Source organism: Impatiens glandulifera, chromosome 9 (genome assembly GCF_907164915.1).
Source record: "Impatiens glandulifera chromosome 9, dImpGla2.1, whole genome shotgun sequence".
Taxonomy (NCBI): Eukaryota; Viridiplantae; Streptophyta; class Magnoliopsida; order Ericales; family Balsaminaceae; genus Impatiens; species Impatiens glandulifera.
The window spans coordinates 4,414,056-4,436,667 of NC_061870.1; the positions used below are offsets into that span (position 1 = coordinate 4,414,056).

The 22,612-nt window shown below is 32.1% G+C and overlaps 7 non-coding genes and 11 pseudogenes across 7 annotated transcripts; all 18 read right to left on the reverse strand.

The window, feature by feature from the left end:
• Window positions 1-261: 261 nt before the first annotated feature.
• Window positions 262-380, reverse strand: LOC124916949 (annotated as a pseudogene).
• A 597-nt stretch (window positions 381-977) lies between these two features.
• On the reverse strand, window positions 978-1,096 carry LOC124916931 (annotated as a pseudogene).
• A 541-nt stretch (window positions 1,097-1,637) lies between these two features.
• LOC124916940 lies at window positions 1,638-1,756 on the reverse strand (annotated as a pseudogene).
• Window positions 1,757-3,500: 1,744 nt separating this feature from the next.
• LOC124916950 lies at window positions 3,501-3,619 on the reverse strand (annotated as a pseudogene).
• A 595-nt stretch (window positions 3,620-4,214) lies between these two features.
• On the reverse strand, window positions 4,215-4,333 carry LOC124916932 (annotated as a pseudogene).
• A 539-nt stretch (window positions 4,334-4,872) lies between these two features.
• LOC124916942 lies at window positions 4,873-4,991 on the reverse strand (annotated as a pseudogene).
• A 562-nt stretch (window positions 4,992-5,553) lies between these two features.
• LOC124916928 lies at window positions 5,554-5,672 on the reverse strand (annotated as a pseudogene).
• A 565-nt stretch (window positions 5,673-6,237) lies between these two features.
• LOC124916937 lies at window positions 6,238-6,356 on the reverse strand (annotated as a pseudogene).
• Window positions 6,357-11,320: 4,964 nt separating this feature from the next.
• Window positions 11,321-11,438, reverse strand: LOC124916936 (annotated as a pseudogene).
• A 564-nt stretch (window positions 11,439-12,002) lies between these two features.
• LOC124916935 lies at window positions 12,003-12,121 on the reverse strand (annotated as a pseudogene).
• A 908-nt stretch (window positions 12,122-13,029) lies between these two features.
• LOC124916948 lies at window positions 13,030-13,148 on the reverse strand (annotated as a pseudogene).
• Window positions 13,149-13,867: 719 nt separating this feature from the next.
• Window positions 13,868-13,986, reverse strand: LOC124916917. The gene has a single exon (XR_007096989.1). It is a non-coding gene; the product is annotated as a 5S ribosomal RNA (ribosomal RNA).
• Window positions 13,987-14,498: 512 nt separating this feature from the next.
• Window positions 14,499-14,617, reverse strand: LOC124916921. The gene has a single exon (XR_007096993.1). It is a non-coding gene; the product is annotated as a 5S ribosomal RNA (ribosomal RNA).
• A 512-nt stretch (window positions 14,618-15,129) lies between these two features.
• LOC124916922 lies at window positions 15,130-15,248 on the reverse strand. Its single transcript, XR_007096994.1, has one exon. It is a non-coding gene; the product is annotated as a 5S ribosomal RNA (ribosomal RNA).
• Window positions 15,249-15,765: 517 nt separating this feature from the next.
• On the reverse strand, window positions 15,766-15,883 carry LOC124916924. The gene has a single exon (XR_007096996.1). It is a non-coding gene; the product is annotated as a 5S ribosomal RNA (ribosomal RNA).
• A 509-nt stretch (window positions 15,884-16,392) lies between these two features.
• Window positions 16,393-16,510, reverse strand: LOC124916920. Its single transcript, XR_007096992.1, has one exon. It is a non-coding gene; the product is annotated as a 5S ribosomal RNA (ribosomal RNA).
• Window positions 16,511-17,027: 517 nt separating this feature from the next.
• On the reverse strand, window positions 17,028-17,146 carry LOC124916913. Its single transcript, XR_007096985.1, has one exon. It is a non-coding gene; the product is annotated as a 5S ribosomal RNA (ribosomal RNA).
• A 433-nt stretch (window positions 17,147-17,579) lies between these two features.
• On the reverse strand, window positions 17,580-17,698 carry LOC124916833. The gene has a single exon (XR_007096925.1). It is a non-coding gene; the product is annotated as a 5S ribosomal RNA (ribosomal RNA).
• Between the last annotated feature and the right edge of the window lie 4,914 nt (window positions 17,699-22,612).

The following is a 22,612-nucleotide window of genomic DNA, read 5'->3' on the forward strand; positions in this document are numbered from 1 at the left end:
TTCACGATTTTTGTGTTTGTTTTCGAAAAAACAGTAAAAAGATTTCAAATTGATATGTTTATATGATATTTTGTATGTTATTTTATATAAAAACACAAAAATAAAAAAATACAGTTCGAAATTAACGTATTTTATTTTAAATCGTACGTTTTCACGCTTTTATTTTTTGCTTTTTCATAAAAAACATTAAAAATGAGTGTCACAATAAATTTTATTCAATTTAATCGTTAATTTTATTGTTTCTTAAAAAATATATAAAAAAGAGTGTGACACGAGGACTTCCCAGATGGTCACCCATCCTTGTACTACTCTCGCCCAAACAGGCCTAACTGTGATGTTCTAATGGAATCCCGTGTATTAGTGCTGGTATGATGGTACTCGTCATATGATGAAAAATTTATTCATTTGATACATCAACTATTAATTAAAAAAATAATTTTTTCACAAAAATTGAAATGAACGAGTTTTAAACGGCCTAAATAATGTATTCACGCTTTTATTCACGCCTTTTACGACCTCGGTTCGTAATTTGATACATTAAATCGATTTGTATTCACGCTTTTATTTTGTTTTTTTCGTAAGAACATCAAAAATCAATTCGAAATAATGTGTTTTTTTAAAAATATACGTTTTCACGCTTTTATTTTGTGTTTTTTTCGTGAAAACATCCAAAATCAATTAAAATATTCGAACATAACGTGTTTTTATATTGTATTGTAAGTTTTTACACTTTTGTTTTGTGTTTTTTCGTAAAAACAGTAAAAAGATTTATATTTGATATGTTTTTATGATATTTTGTATGTTCTTTTATATAAAAACACAAACTTTATTTTTTAATTTAACGTATTTTATTTTAAATTGTACGTTTTCACGTTTTTATTTTGTGTTTTTTTCGTAAAAATATTAAAAATGAGTGTGACATTAACGCTTATTTAATTTAATCGTTAATTTGGTTATTTCTTAAAAAAATATAAAAAGGAGGGCCACACGAGGACTTCCTAGGGGGGCACCCATCCTAGTATTACTCTCGCCCAAGCACACTTAACTGCGGTGCTCTGATGGGATCCGGTGCATTAGTACTGGTATGATCGCACACTACATATGATGAAATATTTATTCATTTGATACATCATCAATTAATTAAAAAAATGATTTTTTTCAAGAAATTCAAAATTGACGAGTTTTAAACGTTAAAGGGCGTTTACGACCTTAGTTTCTTCAAATTGATACGTTTTCACGCTTTTATTTTTCCTGTTTTTCGTAAAAATATCCAAAATTAATTCGAAATAACGTGTTTTTTTAACTTGTGTAAACATATAAAAAATCATGTAAAACATCTGAAATTAACGTGTTTTTATTTTAAATCGTACGTTTTCACGCTTTTAATTTTGTATTTTTTTCGTAAAAATAGTAAGAAGATTTCAAATTCATATGTTTTTAATGATATTTTGTATGTTGTTTATATAAAAACACAAAAATAAAAAAACAGTTCGAAATTAAAGTGTTTTATTTTAAATTGTACGTTTACACGGTTTTATTTTGTGTTTTTTTTTCGTAAAAACATTAAAAATGAGTGTGACATTACAGTTTATTAAATTTAATCGTTAATTTATTTGTTTCTTAAAAAACTATAAATAGGACGGTGACATGAGGACTTCCTAGGGGGTCACCCATCCTAGTACTACTCTCGCCCAAGCACGCTTAACTACGGTCTCCTGATGGAATCCGGTGCATTAGTACTGATATGATCGCACACGACATATGATGAACAGTTTATTCATTTGATACATCATCTACTAACGACCTTGGTTCGTAAATAATGTATTCACGCTTTCATTCACGCCATTTACGACCTCGGATCGTAATTTGATACATCAAATCTATCTGTATTCACGCTTTTATTTTGTGTTTTTTCGTAAGAACATCAAAAATCAATTCGAAATAATGTGTTTTTTTTAAATTATATGTTTTCATGCTTTTATTTTGTGTTTTTATATCAAAAATTATTTCAAACATTTGAAATTAACGTGTTTTATTTTAAATCGTACGTTTCCACGCTTTTATATTGTGTTTTTTTCGTAAAAACATTAAAAATGAGTGTGACATTAATGTTTATTCAGTTTATTCGTTATTTTAGTTGTTTTTATTTTTAAAACATTATAAAAAAGAGTGTGACACGAGGACATCCCAGGGGTCACCCATCCTAGTACTTCTCTCGCCCAAGAACGCTTAACTGGAGAATTTTGACACGTGCATTAGTGCTGGTATGATGGCACGCGTCATATGATGAACAATTTATTCATTTGATACATCATTAATTAATTAAAAAATGATTTTTCACAAAATTCGAAATGGATGAGTTTTAAATTACCTAAGGCCGTTTACGTCATGGGTTTCTTCAAATCGATCTGTTTTCACGCTTTTAATTTGTGTTTTATTCGTAAAAACATCAAAACTCAATTCGAAATAACGTTTTTTTTTTAAATTGTACATTTTCACGCTTTTATTTTGTGTTTTTTCGTAGAAACATCAAAAATCAATTAAAACATTCGAAAATAAAGTGTTTTTTATATTAAATCGTACGTTTTCACGTTTTTATTTTGTATTTTTTTCGTAAAAACAGTAAAAAGATTTCAAATTGATATGTTTTTATGATATTTTGTATGTTGTTTTATATAACATTTTTTTATTTTAAATTGTACGTTTTTACGCTTTTATTTTTTGTTTTTTTATAAAAACATTAAAAATGAGTGTCACATTAACGTTTATTCAATTTAATCGTTAATTTGATTGTTTCTTAAAAAAATTATAAAAAAGAGTATGACACGAGAACATCCCAGATGGTCACCCATCCTTGTACTACTCTCGCCTAAACACGCCTAACTGTGATGTTATATTGGAATCCAGTGCATTAGTGCTGGTATGATGGCACCCGTAATATGATGAACAATTTATTCATTTGACACATCAACAATTAATTAAAAAAATGATTTTTTAATGAAATTCAAAATGGACGAGTTTTAAACGGCCTAAGGCTATTTACAACCTTAGTTTCTTCAAATCGATCTGTATTCATGCTTTTATTTAGTGTTTTTTCGTAAATACATCAAAAATTAATTCAAAATAACGTGTTTTTTTAATTGTATGTTTTCACGCTTTTATTTTGTGTTTTTCGTAAAAACATCAAAAATCAATTAAATCATTTGAAATTAACATGTTTTTATATTAAATCGTACGTTTTCACGATTTTTGTGTTTGTTTTCGAAAAAACAGTAAAAAGATTTCAAATTGATATGTTTATATGATATTTTGTATGTTATTTTATATAAAAACACAAAAATAAAAAAATACAGTTCGAAATTAACGTATTTTATTTTAAATCGTACGTTTTCACGCTTTTATTTTTTGCTTTTTCATAAAAAACATTAAAAATGAGTGTGACATTAAATTTTATTCAATTTAATCGTTAATTTTATTGTTTCTTAAAAAATATATAAAAAAGAGTGTGACACGAGGACTTCCCAGATGGTCACCCATCCTTGTACTACTCTCGCCCAAACAGGCCTAACTGTGATGTTCTAATGGAATCCCGTGTATTAGTGCTGGTATGATGGTACTCGTCATATGATGAAAAATTTATTCATTTGATACATCAACTATTAATTAAAAAAATAATTTTTTCACAAAAATTGAAATGAACGAGTTTTAAACGGCCTAAATAATGTATTCACGCTTTTATTCACGCCTTTTACGACCTCGGTTCGTAATTTGATACATTAAATCGATTTGTATTCACGCTTTTATTTTGTTTTTTTCGTAAGAACATCAAAAATCAATTCGAAATAATGTGTTTTTTTAAAAATATACGTTTTCACGCTTTTATTTTGTGTTTTTTCGTGAAAACATCCAAAATCAATTAAAATATTCGAACATAACGTGTTTTTATATTGTATTGTAAGTTTTTACACTTTTGTTTTGTGTTTTTTCGTAAAAACAGTAAAAAGATTTATATTTGATATGTTTTTATGATATTTTGTATGTTCTTTTATATAAAAACACAAACTTTATTTTTTAATTTAACGTATTTTATTTTAAATTGTACGTTTTCACGTTTTTATTTTGTGTTTTTTCGTAAAAATATTAAAAATGAGTGTGACATTAACGTTTATTTAATTTAATCGTTAATTTGGTTATTTCTTAAAAAAATATAAAAAGGAGGGCCACACGAGGACTTCCTAGGGGGGCACCCATCCTAGTATTACTCTCGCCCAAGCACACTTAACTGCGGTGCTCTGATGGGATCCGGTGCATTAGTACTGGTATGATCGCACACTACATATGATGAAATATTTATTCATTTGATACATCATCAATTAATTAAAAAAATGATTTTTTTCAAGAAATTCAAAATTGACGAGTTTTAAACGTTAAAGGGCGTTTACGACCTTAGTTTCTTCAAATTGATACGTTTTCACGCTTTTATTTTTCCTGTTTTCGTAAAAATATCCAAAATTAATTCGAAATAACGTGTTTTTTTAACTTGTGTAAACATATAAAAAATCATGTAAAACATCTGAAATTAACGTGTTTTTATTTTAAATCGTACGTTTTCACGCTTTTAATTTTGTATTTTTTTCGTAAAAATAGTAAGAAGATTTCAAATTCATATGTTTTTAATGATATTTTGTATGTTGTTTATATAAAAACACAAAAATAAAAAAACAGTTCGAAATTAAAGTGTTTTATTTTAAATTGTACGTTTACACGCTTTTATTTTGTGTTTTTTTTCGTAAAAACATTAAAAATGAGTGTGACATTACAGTTTATTAAATTTAATCGTTAATTTATTTGTTTCTTAAAAAACTATAAATAGGACGGTGACATGAGGACTTCCTAGGGGGTCACCCATCCTAGTACTACTCTCGCCCAAGCACGCTTAACTACGGTCTCCTGATGGAATCCGGTGCATTAGTACTGATATGATCGCACACGACATATGATGAACAGTTTATTCATTTGATACATCATCTACTAACGACCTTGGTTCGTAAATAATGTATTCACGCTTTTATTCACGCCATTTACGACCTCGGATCGTAATTTGATACATCAAATCTATCTGTATTCACGCTTTTATTTTGTGTTTTTCGTAAGAACATCAAAAATCAATTCGAAATAATGTGTTTTTTTTAAATTATATGTTTTCATGCTTTTATTTTGTGTTTTTATATCAAAAATTATTTCAAACATTTGAAATTAACGTGTTTTTATATTAAATCGTACGTTTTCACGATGTTTTTGTGTTTTTTTTTGTAAAAACAGTAAAAAAAAGATTTCAAATTCATATGTTATTAATGATATTTTGTATGTTGTTTATATAAAAACACAAAATAAAAAATAAAAACAGTTCGAAATTAACGTGATTTATTTTAAATCGTACATTTCCACACTTTTATTTTGTGGTTTTTCTTAAAATCATTATAAATGAGTGTGACATTAACATTTATTCAATTTAATCGTTAATTTGGTTGTTTCTTAAAAAAATTATAAAAAGGAGGGCAACACAAGGACTTCCCAGGGGGTCACCCATCCTAGTACTACTCATGTCCAAGCACGCTTAATTGCGGTGTTCTAATGGGATCTGGTCCATTAGTACTGATATGATCGCACACGACATACGATGAACAGTTTATTCATTTGATACATCATCTACTAACGACCTCGGTTCGTAAATAATGTATTCACGCTTTTATTCACGCCATTTACGACCTCGGATCGTAATTTGATACATCAAATTGATCTGTATTCACGCTTTTATTTTGTGTTTTTTCGTAAGAACATCAAAAATCAATTCAAAATAATGTGTTTTTTTTAAATTTTATGTTTTCATGCTTTTATTTTGTGTTTTTATATCAAAAATCATTTCAAACATTTGAAATTAACGTGTTTTTATATTAAATCGTACGTTTTCACGATGTTTTTGTGTTTTTTTTTTGTAAAAACAGTAAAAAAAAGATTTCAAATTCATATGTTATTAATGATATTTTGTATGTTGTTTATATAAAAATACAAAATAAAAAATAAAAACAGTTCGAAATTAACGTGATTTATTTTGAATCGTACATTTCCACACTTTTATTTTGTGGTTTTTTCTTAAAATCATTATAAATGAGTGTGACATTAACGTTTATTCAATTTAATCGTTAATTTGGTTGTTTCTTAAAAAAATTATAAAAAGAAGGGCAACACAAGGACTTCCCAGGGGGTCACCCATCCTAGTACTACTCATGTCCAAGCACGCTTAATTGCGGTGTTGTAATGGGATCTAGTCCATTAGTACTGGTATGATCGCACACGACATATGATGAATAATTTATTCATTTGATACATCATATATGACGAAAATTATGAAAGCTCAGAAGGAAGACAAGAAGAAATTTGTCGATCTAGTTAAAACCCATAATGAGTTGGAGCTAACACTGAAGAAAAACACTTACGAGGATGAAGTCTCCAATACAAATTTTGGAAGATTTGAAAAGAAACTCTTCAGTCGACAATCGGAAATGATGAGCCTTGAAAGACAAATTAATCTTGATAATCAAAGAGAGGTTATGGAAGCAATGGAATTGATTCAGAATCAGCTGATTGAAATTAAAGGTAGCATGAGAAGAACAGATGTTAAAAGACTAGAGTATGTTGTCTCTATCGCAAGGAAATTTCAAGCTGAAGAGAGTGCGAAAGCTGATACTGAGAAAGAACAGAATACCATCACTCAGGGCAATGCTGTTAAAGACAGAAGAAGTGACTGTGTATCAACTGGCACCAGATCTAAGCGAATGCCAACAAATGAAGAAAACCCAAGGCCAACTAAAAGAGGCGGAGGTCGAAGCGGTGGTGATCGTGGAGGCCGAAGTAGTGGAAACACTAGTGGTGGCCGAAGTATCGGAACTGGTCGTGGTAGTCGTCCTCTTCCTCCTTTTCGCAATCTGCTAATCGGTCAAGAGATCACATGTGAAGGGATGAGCTATGAAGGAACTCGTTTCCCGATCGATCCTCTAGTTAAAAGAGAAGAACAATAATCTTTTTTCTCCTACTTTGTTAACTATTAAACTTTGTTTCTTTAACTATGTTTTTGAATATTGGTTTTGGAAAGTGCTTGTGTAAGATGGATAAACAGGGTTTTTTTTTCTATATGATGAATGCTTAACTTGTTATCTATGCTAATGTTTTAACATCAACATCGAAAAGGGGGAAATTGTTGGGTCAAATTATTTTGACTAAATGTCAAAGTAGTTTGACTATTGGAATTTAATGATGAATGGATATAAAACTTAATCTATGCGTCTACTTGTCTTTGGTGCAGGTGTATCAAAATCAGAATTTATTAGATATGGTCTTAATGAGGTTCATTAGACCGATTTGGCATGAGGTGCATAGAGTTAGACGTGCAGTCTAACTAGTTGAGTTAGACGTGTAGTCTAACTAGTTGAGTTAGACGTGCAGTCTAACTAGTTAAGTTAGACATGCAGTCTAACTAGTGGAGTTAGACGTGCAGTCTAACTAGTTGAGTTAAACGTGCAGTCTAACTAGCGGAGTAAGACGTGCAGTCTAACTAGTTGAGTTAGACGTGTATTCTAATTAGCGGAGTTAGACGTGCAGTCTATGTTAGGTCATATTATTTTGACTAAGTGTTGAAATAATTTAACTATTGGGATTTTGATGATGAAATGATTTATGCGTTTTGATGCAGGTGTATCGAAATCACATTTCATGAGACTTGGTTCTAATGAGGCTTATTAGACCGTTTTTGGCATTAAATGCACACAATTAGACGTGCAGTCTAACTTAGTGGAGTTAGACGTGCAGTCTAATAGATCTCTGAATTAGACGTGCAGTCTAACTCAGTGGAGTTATACGTGCAGTCTAATAGATCTCGGAATTAGACGTGCAGTCTAACTTAGTGGAGTTAGACGTGTAGTCTAATAGATCTCGGAATTAGACGTGTAGTCTAACCCAATGAAGTTAGACGTGTAGTGTAATAGATCTCGGAATTAGACGTGCAGTCTAACTCAGTTGAGTTAGACGTGCAGTCTAATAGATCTCGGAATTAGACGTGTAATCTAACTTAGTGGAGTTAGACGTGCAGTCTAATGTATACGGAATTAGACGTGCAGTCTAACTCAGTGGAGGTAAACGTGTAGTCTAGTGGATTGTGAAAGTTAGATGTATGTCTAACTCCTTCAGACAAGTCTGAATTTCAACCGGAATTATACGTGCAATCTAACTTAGTGGAGTTAGACGTGCAGTCTAATGGATTGTGAAAGTTAGACGTAAGTCTAACTCTTTCAGACAAGTCTGAGGTTGAACCGGAATTAGACGTGTAGTCTAACTTAGTGGAGTTAGACGTACAGTCTAATAGAACGTGAAAGTTAGACGTAAGTCTAACTCTTTAGACAAGTCTGAGGTAGAACCCGAATTAGACGTGCAGTCTAACTCTATGGAGTTAGACGTGCAGTCTAATGATTTGTAACAATTAGACGTGTAGTCAAATTGGTGAAAGTTAGACGTAAGTCTAACTCCTTCAGATTAGTCTGAAGTGATTGTAATTAGACGTAAGTCTAATCCATTTAAACCAGGTAGTCTAATTGATTCTGCTCTTAGACGGGGATGTTTGATTTCATTAGACGAGGTCATCTAACTGAAATACGTCTAATGCTAAGCTTAAGTAGTATGCTTGAAGCTAACACCCGCCTACCCACGTGCTATACATGTACCCTACTCCTGCTCCACTTTCTAGTGAAGATTAGTACGACAGCTATATGCAATCAACCAACGAATGCCACGTAAGAGAATTTCCCTCATATTACTTGTTTTGCAGGTATATCTCTGATGGAATATTCAGAGCACTACTAGTTGTGTACGGCCACGATCCTTGTGCTCAGAACCTGCTGTGTATAATGGAGGCTTTCCAATGGAAGAGTGCCATGTATCATTCTAAAAGATTCGATCGTTGATTTTTGCCCAGTATTTATCAAATCTCAAGGACAACTGACAATCAGCTTTACCGAACGAACTGATTATCCAATCTACAATTTTACTTGCTGATATTTTAGAGAGAGAAATCAAGCCTTTGAATATTCATAATGTGAAGTTGCTTTCCTGATTGTACTGTGTGTGAATCAAGAGAGAGCTATAATCAAAAACACCTTTATATGAGTGCTATTCTTCATCTTGTAAATTGAACAGAGTGTGTTTTGTTCAATAGTGAGCTAAGTATGTGCAAACTGTATTTGATTCTAATCAAATTATAGTGAATCCTTCCGGTGGTTGGAAGAAGAGGTGACGTAGGAGAGTTTCTCCGAACATCCATAAACAAACTACTGTGTTCTTTCATTTCTGTCATCTTTTCATTCTTCATCCTGAGCTTCAAACCCAAGTAAACAATTCCGCCTTGAATCTGTTTCAAGTGTTTACAAAGGTTTGCGTAGAATAGAAAGCAAATTAAATTCTTAACAAGATTTCTTACAAACCGTTTTTCATAAGCCTTCATCAATAGACAAACCTCCGTCTCTATCGATTAAGCCAATCCTATCAGTATAACTAGTTGAGTTAAACGTGTAGTCTAACTAGTTGAGTTGGACGTGCAGTCTAACTAGTTGAGTTAGACGTGTAAGTCTAACTAGCGGAGTTAGACGTGCAGTCTAACTAGTTGAGTTAGACGTGCAATCTAATTAGTTGAGTTAGACTTGCAGTCTAACTAGTTGAGTTAGACGTGCAGTCTAACTAGCGGAGTTAGACGTGCAGTCTAACTAGTTGAATTAGACGTGGAGTCTAATGGAATGTGATAGTTAGACGTGCAGTCTAACTAGTGAAAGTTAGACGTGTAGTCTAACTCCTTCAGATTAGTCTGAAGTGAACTGTAATTAGATGTGAAGACTAATTCCATTAGACCAGGTGGTCTAATGGATCCTGTTATTAGACGGGGATGTCTGATTTCATTAGACGAGGTCGTCTAATTGAAATACGTCTAATTCCATTCTTAAGCAGTTGCTTGAAGCTAACACCCGCCTACCCACGTGCTCTAGTTGTACGCTACCCCTACTCCACTTTCTAGAGAAGATTAGTACGATAGCCAGCTGCAACCAATCAACCAATTCCACATAAGAGAATATCCTTCACACTACTTGTTTTGTAGGTACATCTCTGAAGAATATTCAGCACACTACCAGTTGTGTACGGCTACGATCCTTGTACTCAGAGTCTGCTGTGTACTATGAAGGCGTTCCAATGGAAGCTCGCCACGTGTCATTATGAAGATTCGACCGTTAACTCCTGCTCCTTATTTAAAGAATCTCAATGACAACGGACGAACTGCCAGAGACACAATTAATCGATCTATAGATACTCAGATTATTCTATCGAAACTGTTAGTTGCTTTCTTGCTTTACTGTGTGTTAATCAAGAGAGAGTTAGAATCAAAGCATTGTTTTAGCTAAGTGATATTCTTCATCATATTGTAAGTTGAATAGAGTCTGTTCGAAATTAAAGTGTTTTATTTTAAATCGTACGTTTCCACGCTTTTAGTTGATGTTTTTTTAGTAAAAATATTAAAAATGAGTGTGACATTAACGTTTATTCAATTTAATCGTTAATTTGTTTGTTTCTTAAAAAAACTATAAAAAGGAGGGTTACACGAGGACTTCCTAGGGGGTCACCCATCCTAGTCCTACTCTCGCCCAACATTGCTTAACTACAGTCTTTTGATGGAATCCGGTACATTAGTCCTGATATGATCGCACACGACATATGATGAAAAATTTATTCATTTGATACATAAAATTTAATTAAAAAAAATGATTTTTTTCACGAAATTCGAAATGGACGAGTTTTAAACAGCCTAAGGCTATTTATGACCATCAAAAATCAATTCGAAATAACGTGTTTTTTTTAAATTGTATGTTTTCACGCTTTTATTTTGTATTCTTTATATCAAAAATCAATTAAAACATTTGAAATTAACGTGTTTTTATATTAAATCGTACGTTTTCACGATTTTTTAGTGTTTTTTTCGTCAAAACAATAAAAAAGATTTCAAATTCATATGTTTTTAATGATATTTTGTATGTTGTTTATATAAAATTACGTAAATAAAAATATAATAACAGTTCGAAATTAACGTGATTTAATTTAAATCGTACGTTTCTACGCTTTTATTTTGTCTTTAAAATAAACGTTTCTTAAAGACAAAATAACGAGTGTGACATCAACGTTTATTCAATTTAATCTTTAATTTGGTCGTTTCTTAATAAAATTATAAAAAGGAATGCGACATGCGGACTTCCCAGGAATCACCCATCCTAGTACTACTCTCGCCCAAACACGCTTAACTGCGGAGTTCTGATGGAATCCCGTGCATTAGTGCTGGTATGCTTGCACCCGTCATATGATGAACAATTTATTCATTCTATACATCAACAATTAATTAAAAACAATGATTTTTTCACGAAATTCAAAATGTACGAGTTTTAAACGCCTAAGGCTATTTACGACCTCGGTTTCTTTAAATCGATCCATATTCAAGCTTTTATTTTCTATTTTGTTTCGTTAAAACATCAAAAATCAATTCGAAATAACGTATTTTTTTAAATTGTACGTTTTCACGCTTTTATTATGTGTTTTTTTCGTAAAAACATTAAAAATCAATTAAAACATTTTAAAATAACGTGTTTTTATATTAAATCGTACGTTTTCACGCTTTTATTTTTTGTTTTTTTCGTAAAAACAGTAAAAAAATTTCAAATTGATATGTTTTTATGATATTTTGTATTTTGTTTTATATAAAAACACAAAAAAAAGTTCGAAATTAACCTATTTTAATTTAAATCGTATGTTTCACATTTTTATTTTGTGTTTTTTTCGTAAATACATTAAAAATGAGTGTAACATTAACGTTTATTTAATTTCATCGTTAATTTGGTTATTTCTTTAAAAAATTATAAAAAGGAGGGAGACACGAGGACTTCCTAGGGGGTCACCCATCCTAGTATTACTCTCGCCCAAGCACGCTTAACTGCGGTGGTCTGATGGGACTCGGTGCATTATTGCTGGTATGATCGCACACAACATATGATGAACAATTTATTCATTTGATACATCATCAATTAATTAAAAAAATTAATTTTTTCAAGAAAATCGTAATGGATGAGTTTTAAATGGCAAAAGGCCGTTTACGACTTTAGTTTCTTCAATTCGATACATTTTCACGCTTTTATTTCGCATTTTTCATAAAAACATCCAAAATTAATTCTAAATATCGTGTTTTTTAACTTGTACTTTTTCACGTTTTTATTTTGTATTTTTTCGTAAAAATATCAAAAATCCAATTAAAACATCCGAAATTAACGTGTTTTTTTTTAAATCGTACGTTTTCATTGTTTTATTTTGTTTTTTTTCGTAAAAATAGTAAAAAGATTTCAAATTCATATATTTTTAATGATATTTTGTATGTTGTTTATATAAAAACACAAAATAAAAAAAAAATAGTTCGAAATTAAAGTGTTTTATTTTAAATCGTACGTTTCCACGATTTCAGTTGGTATTTTTTTAGTAAAAACATTAAAAATGATTGTGACATTAACGTTTATTCAATTTAATCGTTAATTTGTTTGTTTCTTAAAAAAACTATAAAAAGGAGGGTGACACGAGGACTTCCTAGGGGTCACCCATCCTAGTCCTACTCTCGCCCAAGCATGCTTAAATCGTACGTTTTCACTGTTTTATTTTGTTTTTTTTCGTAAAAACAGTAAAAAGAGTTCAAATTCATATATTTTTAATGACATTTTGTATGTTGTTTATATAAAAACACAAAATAAAAAAAACAGTTCGAAATTAAAGTGTTTTATTTTAAATCGTACGTTTCCACGATTTCAGTTGGTGTTTTTTTTAGTAAAAACATTGAAAATGATTGTGACATTAACGTTTATTCAATTTAATCGTTAATTTGTTTGTTTCTTAAAAAAACTATAAAAAGGAGGGTGACACGAGGACTTCCTAGGGGGTCACCCATCCTAGTCCTACTCTCGCCCAAGCATGCTTAACTACAGTCTTTTGATGGAATCCGGTGCATTAGTCCTGATATGATCGCACACGACATATGATGAACAATTTATTCATTTGATACATCAAAATTTAATTAAAAAAATGATTTTTTTTTTTTTTTTTTTTTAGTACTACTCTCGCCCAAACACGCTTAACTGCGGAGTTCTGATGGAATCCCGTCATTAGTGCTAGTATGATGGCACCCGTCATATAATAAACAATTTATTCATTTGTTATATCAAAATTTAATTAAAAAAAATGATTTTTCACGAAATTCGAAATGGATGAGTGTTAAAAAGCCTAAGGCTATTTACGACCTCGATTTCTTCAAATCGATCCATATTGACGCTTTTATTTTTTATTTTGTTTCGTAAAAACATCAAAAATCAATTCGAAATAACGTGTTTTTTTTAAACTGTACGTTTTCACACTTTTATTATGTGTTTTTTCGTAAAAACATATAAAATCAATTAAAACATTCTAAAATAACGTGTTTTTATATTAAATCGTACGTTTTCACGCTTTTACTTTGTGTTTTTCGTAAAAACTGTAAAAAATATTTCAAATTGATATGTTTTTATGATATCTTGTATGTTGTTTTATATAAAAATACAAAAAAAGTTGGAAATTAACATATTTTAATTTAAATCGTATGTTTCGCATTTTTATTTTGTGTTTTTTTTCATAAAAACATTAAAAAGGGAGTGCGACATTAACGTTTATTCAATTTAATCTTTAATTTGGTTTTTTTTTAAAAAAAATTTAAAAAGGAGTGCGACACAAGGACTTCCCAAGGGGTCACCCATCCTAGTACTACTCTCGCCCAAGCACGCTTAACTGCGGTGGTCTGATGGGATTCGGTGCATTATTGCTGGTATGATCGCACACAACATATGATGAACAATTTATTCATTTGATACATCATCAATTAATTAAAAAAATTGATTTTTTCAATAAATTCGTAATGGACAAGGTTTAAAAAGCAAAAGGCCGTTTACGACCTCGGTTTCATCAAATCGAACCGTTTTCACGCTTTAATTTTATTTTTTTTCGTAAAAACATCAAAACTCAAATCGAAATAACTTGTGTCTTTTTTTAAATTGTACGTTTTCAATCTTTTATTTTGTGTTTTTTCGTAAAAATGTCAAATATCAATTAAAAGATTTGAAATTAACATGTTTTTTTAAATTGTACGTTTTCAAGCTTTTATTTAGTGTTTTTTTCGTAAAAACGTCAAATATCAATTAAAACATTCGAAATTAACGTGTTTTTATATTAAATCGTACATTTTCACGTTTTTATTTTACGTTTTTTTCGTAAAAACATTAAAAAGGGAGTGAGATATTAAAGTTTATTCAATTTAATCCTTAATTTGGTTGTTTTTTAAAAAATTTAAAAAAGGAGTGCGACAAGAGGAATTCCTAGCGGGTCACCCATCCTAGTACTACTCTCACCCAAGCACGTTTAACTGCGGAGTTCTGATGGGATCCAGTGCATTAGGGCTGGTATGATTGCACCCGTTATATGATGAACAATTTATTCATTTCATACTTCATCAATTAATTAAAATAATGATTTTTTCACGAAATTCGAAATGGACGAGGTTTAAAAACCCAAAGGCCGTTTACGACATCGATTTCTTCAAATCGATCCGTTTTCACGCTTTAATTTTATTTTAATCTTCGTAAAAACATCAAAAATCAAATCGAAATAATATGTGTTTTTTTAAATTGTACGTTTTCAAGCTTTTATTTTGTGTTTTTTTGTAAAAACATCAAATATCAATTAAAACATTCGAAACTAACGTGTTTTTTTTAAATCGTACGTTTTCAAGCTTTTATTTTGTGTTTTTTTCGTAAAAACGTCAAATATCAATTAAAATATTCATAATTAACGTGTTTTTATATTAAATAGTACGTTTTCACGCTTTTATTTTGTGTTTTTTCGTAAAAACATTAAAAAGGGAGTGCGACATTAACGTTTATTCAATTTAATCCTTAATTTGGTTGTTTTTTAAAAAACTTTAAAAAAGGAGTGCGACACGAGGACTTCCCAGGGGATCACCCATCCTAGTACTACTCTCGCCCAAGCATGCTTAACTACGGAGTTCTGTTGGGATCCGGTGCATTAGGTCTGGTATGATTGCACCCGTCATATGATGATCAATTTGTTCATTTCATACTTCATCAATTAATTAAAATAATGATTTTTTCACGAAATTCGAAATGGACGAGGTTTAAAAAGCCGAAGGCCGTTTACGACCTCAGTTTCTTCGAAACGATCCGTTTTACCGCTTTTTTTTTGTTTTTTTTTTTTTGTAAAAACATCAAAAATCAAATCGAAATAACGTGTGTTTTTTTTAAAATTGTACGTTTTCAAGCTTTTATTTTGTGTTTTTTCGTAAAAACGTCAAATATCAATTAAAACTTTCGAAATTAACTTGTTTTTTTTAAATTGTACGTTTTCAAGCTTTGATTTTGTGTTTTTTTCGTAAAAACGTCAAATATCAATTAAAACATTCGAAATTAATGTGTTTTTATATTAAATCGTACGTTTTCACGTTTTTATTTTGTGTTTTTTTTGTAAAAACATTAAAAAGGGAGTGCGATATTAAAGTTTATTCAATTTAATCCTTAATTTGGTTGTTTTTTAAAAAAATTTAAAAAAGTAGTGCGACAAGAGGACTTCCCAGGGGTCGCCCATCCTAGTACTACTCACGCCCAAGCACGCTTAACTACGGAGTTCTGATGGGATCCGGTGCATTAGGGCTGGTATGATTGCACCCGTCATATGATGAACAATTTATTCATTTCATACTTCATCAATTAATTAAAATAATGATTTTTTCACGAAATTCGAAATGGACGAGGTGTAAAAAGCCGAAGGCCGTTTACGACCTCGGTTTCTTCAAATCGATCCGTTTTCATGCTTTAATTTATTTTATTTTTCGTAAAAACATAAAAATTAAATCGAAATAACATGTGTTTTTTTTAAATGTACGTTTTCAAGCTTTTGTTTTGTGTTTTTTCGTAAAAACGTCAAATATCAATTAAAACATTCGAAACTAACGTGTTTTTTTTAAATGGTACGTTTTCAAGCTTTTATTTTGTGTTTTTTTCGTAAAAATGTCAAATATCAATTAAGACATTCGAAATTAACGCGTTTTTATATTAAATCGTACGTTTTCACGCTTTTAGTTTGTGGTTTTTTCGTAAAAACATTAAAAAGGGAGTGTGACATTAGAGTTTATTATATTTAATCCTTAATTTGGTTATTTTAAAAAAAAATAAAAAAGCAGTGCGACACGAGGACTTTCTAGGGGTCACCCATCCTAGTACTACTCTCGCCCAAGCACTCTTAACTGCGGAGTTTTGATGGGATCTGGTGCATTAGTGCTGGTATGATCACACCCGTCATATGATGAACAATTTATTCATTTCATACTTCATCAATTAATTAAAATAATGATTTTTTCACGAAATTCGAAATGGACAAGGTTTAAAAAGCCGAAGGCCATTTACGACCTCGGTTTCTTCAAATCGATCCGTTTTTACGCTTTAATTTTATTATTTTTTTCGTCAAAGATCAAAAATCAAATCGAAATAACATGTGTTTTTTTTTAAATTGTACGTTTTCAAGATTTTATTTTGTATTTTTTCGTAAAAACGTCAAATATCAATTAAAACATTCGAAATTAACGTGTTTTTTTTTAAATTGTACGTTTTTAAGCTTTTATTTTGTTTTTTTTTCGTAAAAACGTCAAATATCAATTAAAACATTCGAAACTAACGTGTTTTTTTTATATTAAATCGTACGTTTTCATGCTTTTATTTTGTGGTTTTTCGTAAAAACATTAAAAAGGGAGTGCGACATTAACGTTTATTCAATTTAATCCTTAATTTGGTTGTTTTTAAAAAAAAATTAAAAAAGGAGTGCGACACGAACACTTCCTAGGGGGTCACACATCCTAGTACTACTCTCGCCCAAGCACGCTTAACTGTGGAGTTCTGATGGGATCCGGTGCATTAGTGTTGGTATGATCGCACCCGTCATATGATGAACAATTTATTCATTGCATACATCATCAATTAATTAAAATAATGATTTTTTCACGAAACTTGAAATGGACGAGTTTTAAACGGCCGAAGGCCGTTTATGACCTCGGTTTCTTCAAATCGATCCGTTTTCACGCTTTAATTTCTATTTTTTTTCGTAAAAATGTCAAATATCAATTAAAACATTCGAAATTAACGTGTTTTTTTTTAAATTGTACGTTTTCAAGCTTTTATTTTGTGTTTTTTTCGTAAAAATGTCAAATATCAATTAAAACATTCGAAATAAAAGTGTTTTTATATTAAATCATACGTTTTCACGCTTTTATTTTTTGTTTTTTTCGTAAAAACATTAAAAAGGGAGTGCGATATTAACGTTTATTAAATTTAATCATTAATTTGGTTATTTTTTAAAAAAAATAAAAAAAAGGAGTGCGACACGAGGACTTCCCAAGGGGTCACCCATCCTAGTACTACTCTCGCCCAAGCACGCTTGACTGCGGAGTTCTGATGGGATTCGGTGCTTTAGTGCTGGTATGATCGCACCCGTCATATGATGAACAATTTATTCATTTCATACTTCATCAATTAATTAAAATAATGATTTTTTCACGAAATTCGAAATGGACAGGTTTTAAACAGCCTATGGCTGTTTACGACTTCGGTTTCTTCAAATCTATCCGTTTTCACGCTATAATTTTATTTTTATTTTCCGTAAAAATATAAAAAATCATATCGAAATAACATGTGTTTTTTTAAATTGTACGTTTTCAAGCTTTTATTTTGTGTTTTTTCGTAAAAACGTCAAATATCAATTAAAACATTCGTAATTAACGTGTTGTTTTTAAATTGTACGTTTTCAAGCTTTTATTTTGTGTTTTTCCATAAAAACATCAAATATCAATTAAAACATTCGAAATTAACGTGTTTTTATATTAAATCGTACGTTTTCACGTTTTTATTTTGTGTTTTTTTCGTAAAAACATTAAAAAGAGAGTGCGATATTAAAGTTGGGATCATCTTCACTATAAAAGGAAGACGAAGCGACCTCATTAAATATGGTTCTGAAAAACATTAAGAGAGGGAATGAAATCCCATGCGCGATCCAATACTGTTGTGTCATTTAGCGAAAGCTATTTTTGTGTTGTGTTATTGTATTATATCAAGAGTGAGTTGGTGTAACCGGCGAGTAGCGAGTTAAGGCTCGACCGGCAGTGTAATTGTTGTCATCTTGAAAGTTAGTGGAGATCCTTCTCATAACCTGAGAAGAAGGGGTGACGTATGAGTGTTTGCTCTGAACATCCATAAAAAATCATGTCTCGTGTTGTTCATTTACTTTCTGTTCACTTAACTTAAACACAAACCAAAACAATCTTACTTCTTAATCAAAAACCGGTCCACTCATATTTCTACAACCGACTCTTCATAAACATCATCCAAGTCGTATACGTTGCTTCAGACTAAAACAGACATTTCCGCCCTTGAACCCGGTTCAAGAGTCTGTGACAGTTTGCAAAGTGCTGAGAACGGTTATAGTCCCCGATCCTAACAAGTGGTATCAGAGCGAGGTTCTTAGCACTCAAGCAACCGAAAAAGATGGGAAGCATGAACCACATCGACAAGCCACCAATGCTAAACAGTGAAGCATTTAGCAGTTAAAAGAAATAGATGTATCTACATCTGATCACGCTAGATGATGAGATGAGCCGAGTTCTGAAAGAAGGGCCAATCAAAATCAACAAGGAGTTAGATGAATGGACAAATGAAGATCGAAGACGGAGTAATCTGGACAACCATTGCATGAGGCACATCTATAAGGCTATAGACGATAACACCTTGAACAAGATATCCGCCTGTGATAATGCAAAGGAAGCCTGGGAAACGATCATTCAGATTCATGAAGAAAACGAAAGAACAAAGGAGAACAAAATTTTGGTGGCTACACAAAAATATGAAAACATCAGGATGAAACCGGGGGAAAATATGAAGGAATTTAGCAACCGATTCACCAGTGTGGTCAACGAGCTTCAAACACTTGGAAAGAAATACGACAACCGAGAAGTAATCATTAAAGCCTTAAGATCACTGCAGAGCACATGGGATATCAAAACCATGGTGATGAGGGAATCAAGCAACCTCGGGCAGATAAAGTTGCATGACGTGTTTGAGGATCTAAAAGCTTACGAGTTCGAGACTAAGTCTCGGATCGAAGATGAAGCATCCACGTCAATCGCAACCAGAGCTTTGGTTACATCGGTGGAACCGGCAGTCCAAGTATCAACCGTTCCGGCTCCAGTCAAGAACGCTGATCAGATCAGTGAAGATGTGATGGCGATGCTAGCTTAGAAATTTGGGAGATTCATGAAGAAGAACCAGCCACCATCTAACAACAACTTTAGCTATAATTATGTAGATAAATCCAATAAAAGATGTTATAACTGTGATGGTTTTGGACATTTCAGGTCAGAATGTAGGAAACCGAGAAGAGACGACAGAAAACCGGAAGGCAACTATCAAGGCAACAATTACCAAGGCAACCGGTACCAAGGTAACAACTACCAAGGGAATGATTATCGGAGAAATGACAACCAACGGAACGATTACCGGAGGAATGACAACCAGCAAGCCGATAAAGGGAAAGAGATACAGAAGGCACTCATTGCATCCGATGGAGGAAGCGAATGGGCGTACTCCGACAACAGGATGATGAGGAAAAAGTAACATGCTTCATGGAAAACGACGAAGAGGTATTTGATTTCTCTTCTGATGAGTTTACTAAGGAAGATTTGATTTTTGTACTCAACGAAATGGTCGCTGAGTTCAGAAACATATCTGCATACATACCGACTCCGGTAGAACCTAAAACCGTAGAGTCAAGTGATATCGCTGATAAGTCATGCGAAACCACGGTGTATGAACCGGCTGAACTATCCTTAGAAAATGAGGAGACAGTTCAACCGGTAACTGAAATCGATGAACGGGCACTGTATGTTACGGCTTCGTGGGAAAGATCTCGTCAAGCCGTAAAACAGATGTGTATTTATAAAAGACACCCTAAGTATAGATTTGGTATTGGTTATGAACAAAACAAATCAAACGAATCAAAACAACTTAACAGGATGAAACTCACAAAAGACTATCTTCCATTCATAAGATTTGTCAAGAGTTCATCAACCGAATATGAGGAAGCACGTGATCTAAAACCGGAAAAAGAACTTAAATATGTGAGTCCGACTGAATCAGAAAACTGGCTTCATCTTGAGAGAAGGAAAGCCAACCGAAAGAACATAAATAAATTAAAATAAGTAAATCTCGGTCTCAAAGACATTCATCACCGCGACATAAGGCACTCTTGAGCAAGGATCAAGAAGTTAAGCCGAACACTATAAGAACAGATACCGGGAAGGTGATTCGACTCATTCAAGTCTGGATCCCAAAGGGACTAATCAACCATGGACCCAACTGAATGTGGGTACCAAAAAGGTGTAAATAATTTTCTTTTGCAGGTTAGGAGAAGCAACCGGTTAAAAAACTCGGAATGTTATCTGGACAGCGGATTCTCAAGACACATGACCGGCAACGATGAACTACTAACCAACATCAAGTATGAAGCTGGAGCAGTCATAACATTCGGTGACAACTCGAAAGGTAAAACCGTGGGCAAGGGTAAGATTGTCCATGGTAACCTGTCCATAAATAATGTATTACTGGTAGAACACTTGCATTTTAACCTATTAATTATAAGTCAAATGTGCGATGTATGTTATAAAGTTGAATTTCATAAGAATGCATGTTTAGTTAAGAATCATCAAAATGACACTCTTTTAACTGGTAACCGAATGGGAAATATTTACAAAGTTGATTGGAAAACTGATTTTGAAAATCCTGTATGCATGATAGCTGGAAATGATCCAAACTGGCTTTGGCATAAACGCCTAAACCATTTGAATTTCAAAACAATTAACTTTATATTCTCTAAGGAATTAGTTCACGGTTTTCCAAATGTTAAATTCTCAAAAGATAAAGTATGTGTTGCATGTCAAATGGGTAAACAAATAAAGTCATCTTTCAAAAGTAAAGGAAATTATCAATCTGAACGGTGTTTAGAACTCTTGCATATGGATCTGTTTGGTCCGGTTAGAGTAACCAGCCTTGGAGGCATGCATTATACTATGGTAGTTATTGATGACTATTCTAAATTTACTTAGGTAACATTTTCATCCTTTAAAAATCAAGCAACTCCAAACCTGATCAAACTGATTTTGAGAATACAAAATGAGAAATCTATTTGAGTAAACAAAATCAGAAGTGATAGAGGAACTGAGTTTATAAATAGCAGATTAACTACTTTTCTTGATGATTCCGGTATTAGACACGAGTTGTCTAGTGCTAGAACTCCTCAACAAAACTGCCTGGCTGAGAGAAGAAACCGAACTCTCAAGGAAGCCGCAAGGTCAATGATAGCCGATTCGGGGATTGCCCAAAAGTTTTGGGCTGAGGCTATTAATACTGCATGTTACACTCAAAACCGATCTTTAGTAACTAAACGTTTTTCAAAAACTCCTTTTGAAATATACTATGATCGAATTCCAAACATACGTTACTTTCGAATTTTTGGCAGTAAATGTTTTGTTCACAACAACGGCAAAAATTATTTGACCGCTTTTGATGCTAAATCCAATGAGGGAATAATGTTGGGATATTCAGCTGTAAGTAAAGCTTATAGGATATATAATACTAGGACTTTAACAGTTGAAAAAACAGCCCACGTTGTTTTTGATGAATCGGTTGAACGAAACACTGCTCTACCCTTCGACCTTCACAACAAAATGGAAAATTTCAATATCTATTCTGATGATGAAGATGAGGTTCCGGTTTTTAGACGATTTGTCAATGACCAAGAGGATGATGCTGAACCTCAGCCTGCTCAAGCTACTTTACCGCAGAAAGTTGACTCTTCAGTTTCGACTGAAGAAATCGGTCGGTCTGACTCTGTTCAGCCAACCGATTAGTCTAACATTGATCAGCCAACCGAAAGGTTGGTAGACACATCTCGGATAAACCTCAGAAGGAACAAAAATCATCTTCTTGAACTAGTAATAGGTAACATATCCTCACCCGTCTGAACTAAGGCAACAAAATTTGGAACACTATAAAAACTCCGCTTTCATATCACAAATTGAGCCGAAAAAGGTGGATGAAGAATTGTCAGATCCCGACTGGATTCTAGCAATGCAAGAGGAATTAAACGAGTTTAAGAGAAATAAAGTCTGTTACCTAGTTCCTAGACCGAAAAATAAACCGGTTATAGGAATACGATGGGTATTCAGAAATAAACTCAATGAAGACGGTTTAGTTACGAGGAACAAAGCCCGGTTAGTGGCTCAAGGCTACAAACAGGAAGAATGCGTTGATTTTGAAGAATCATTTGCCCCTGTAGCTAGACTTGAGGCCATTAGAAT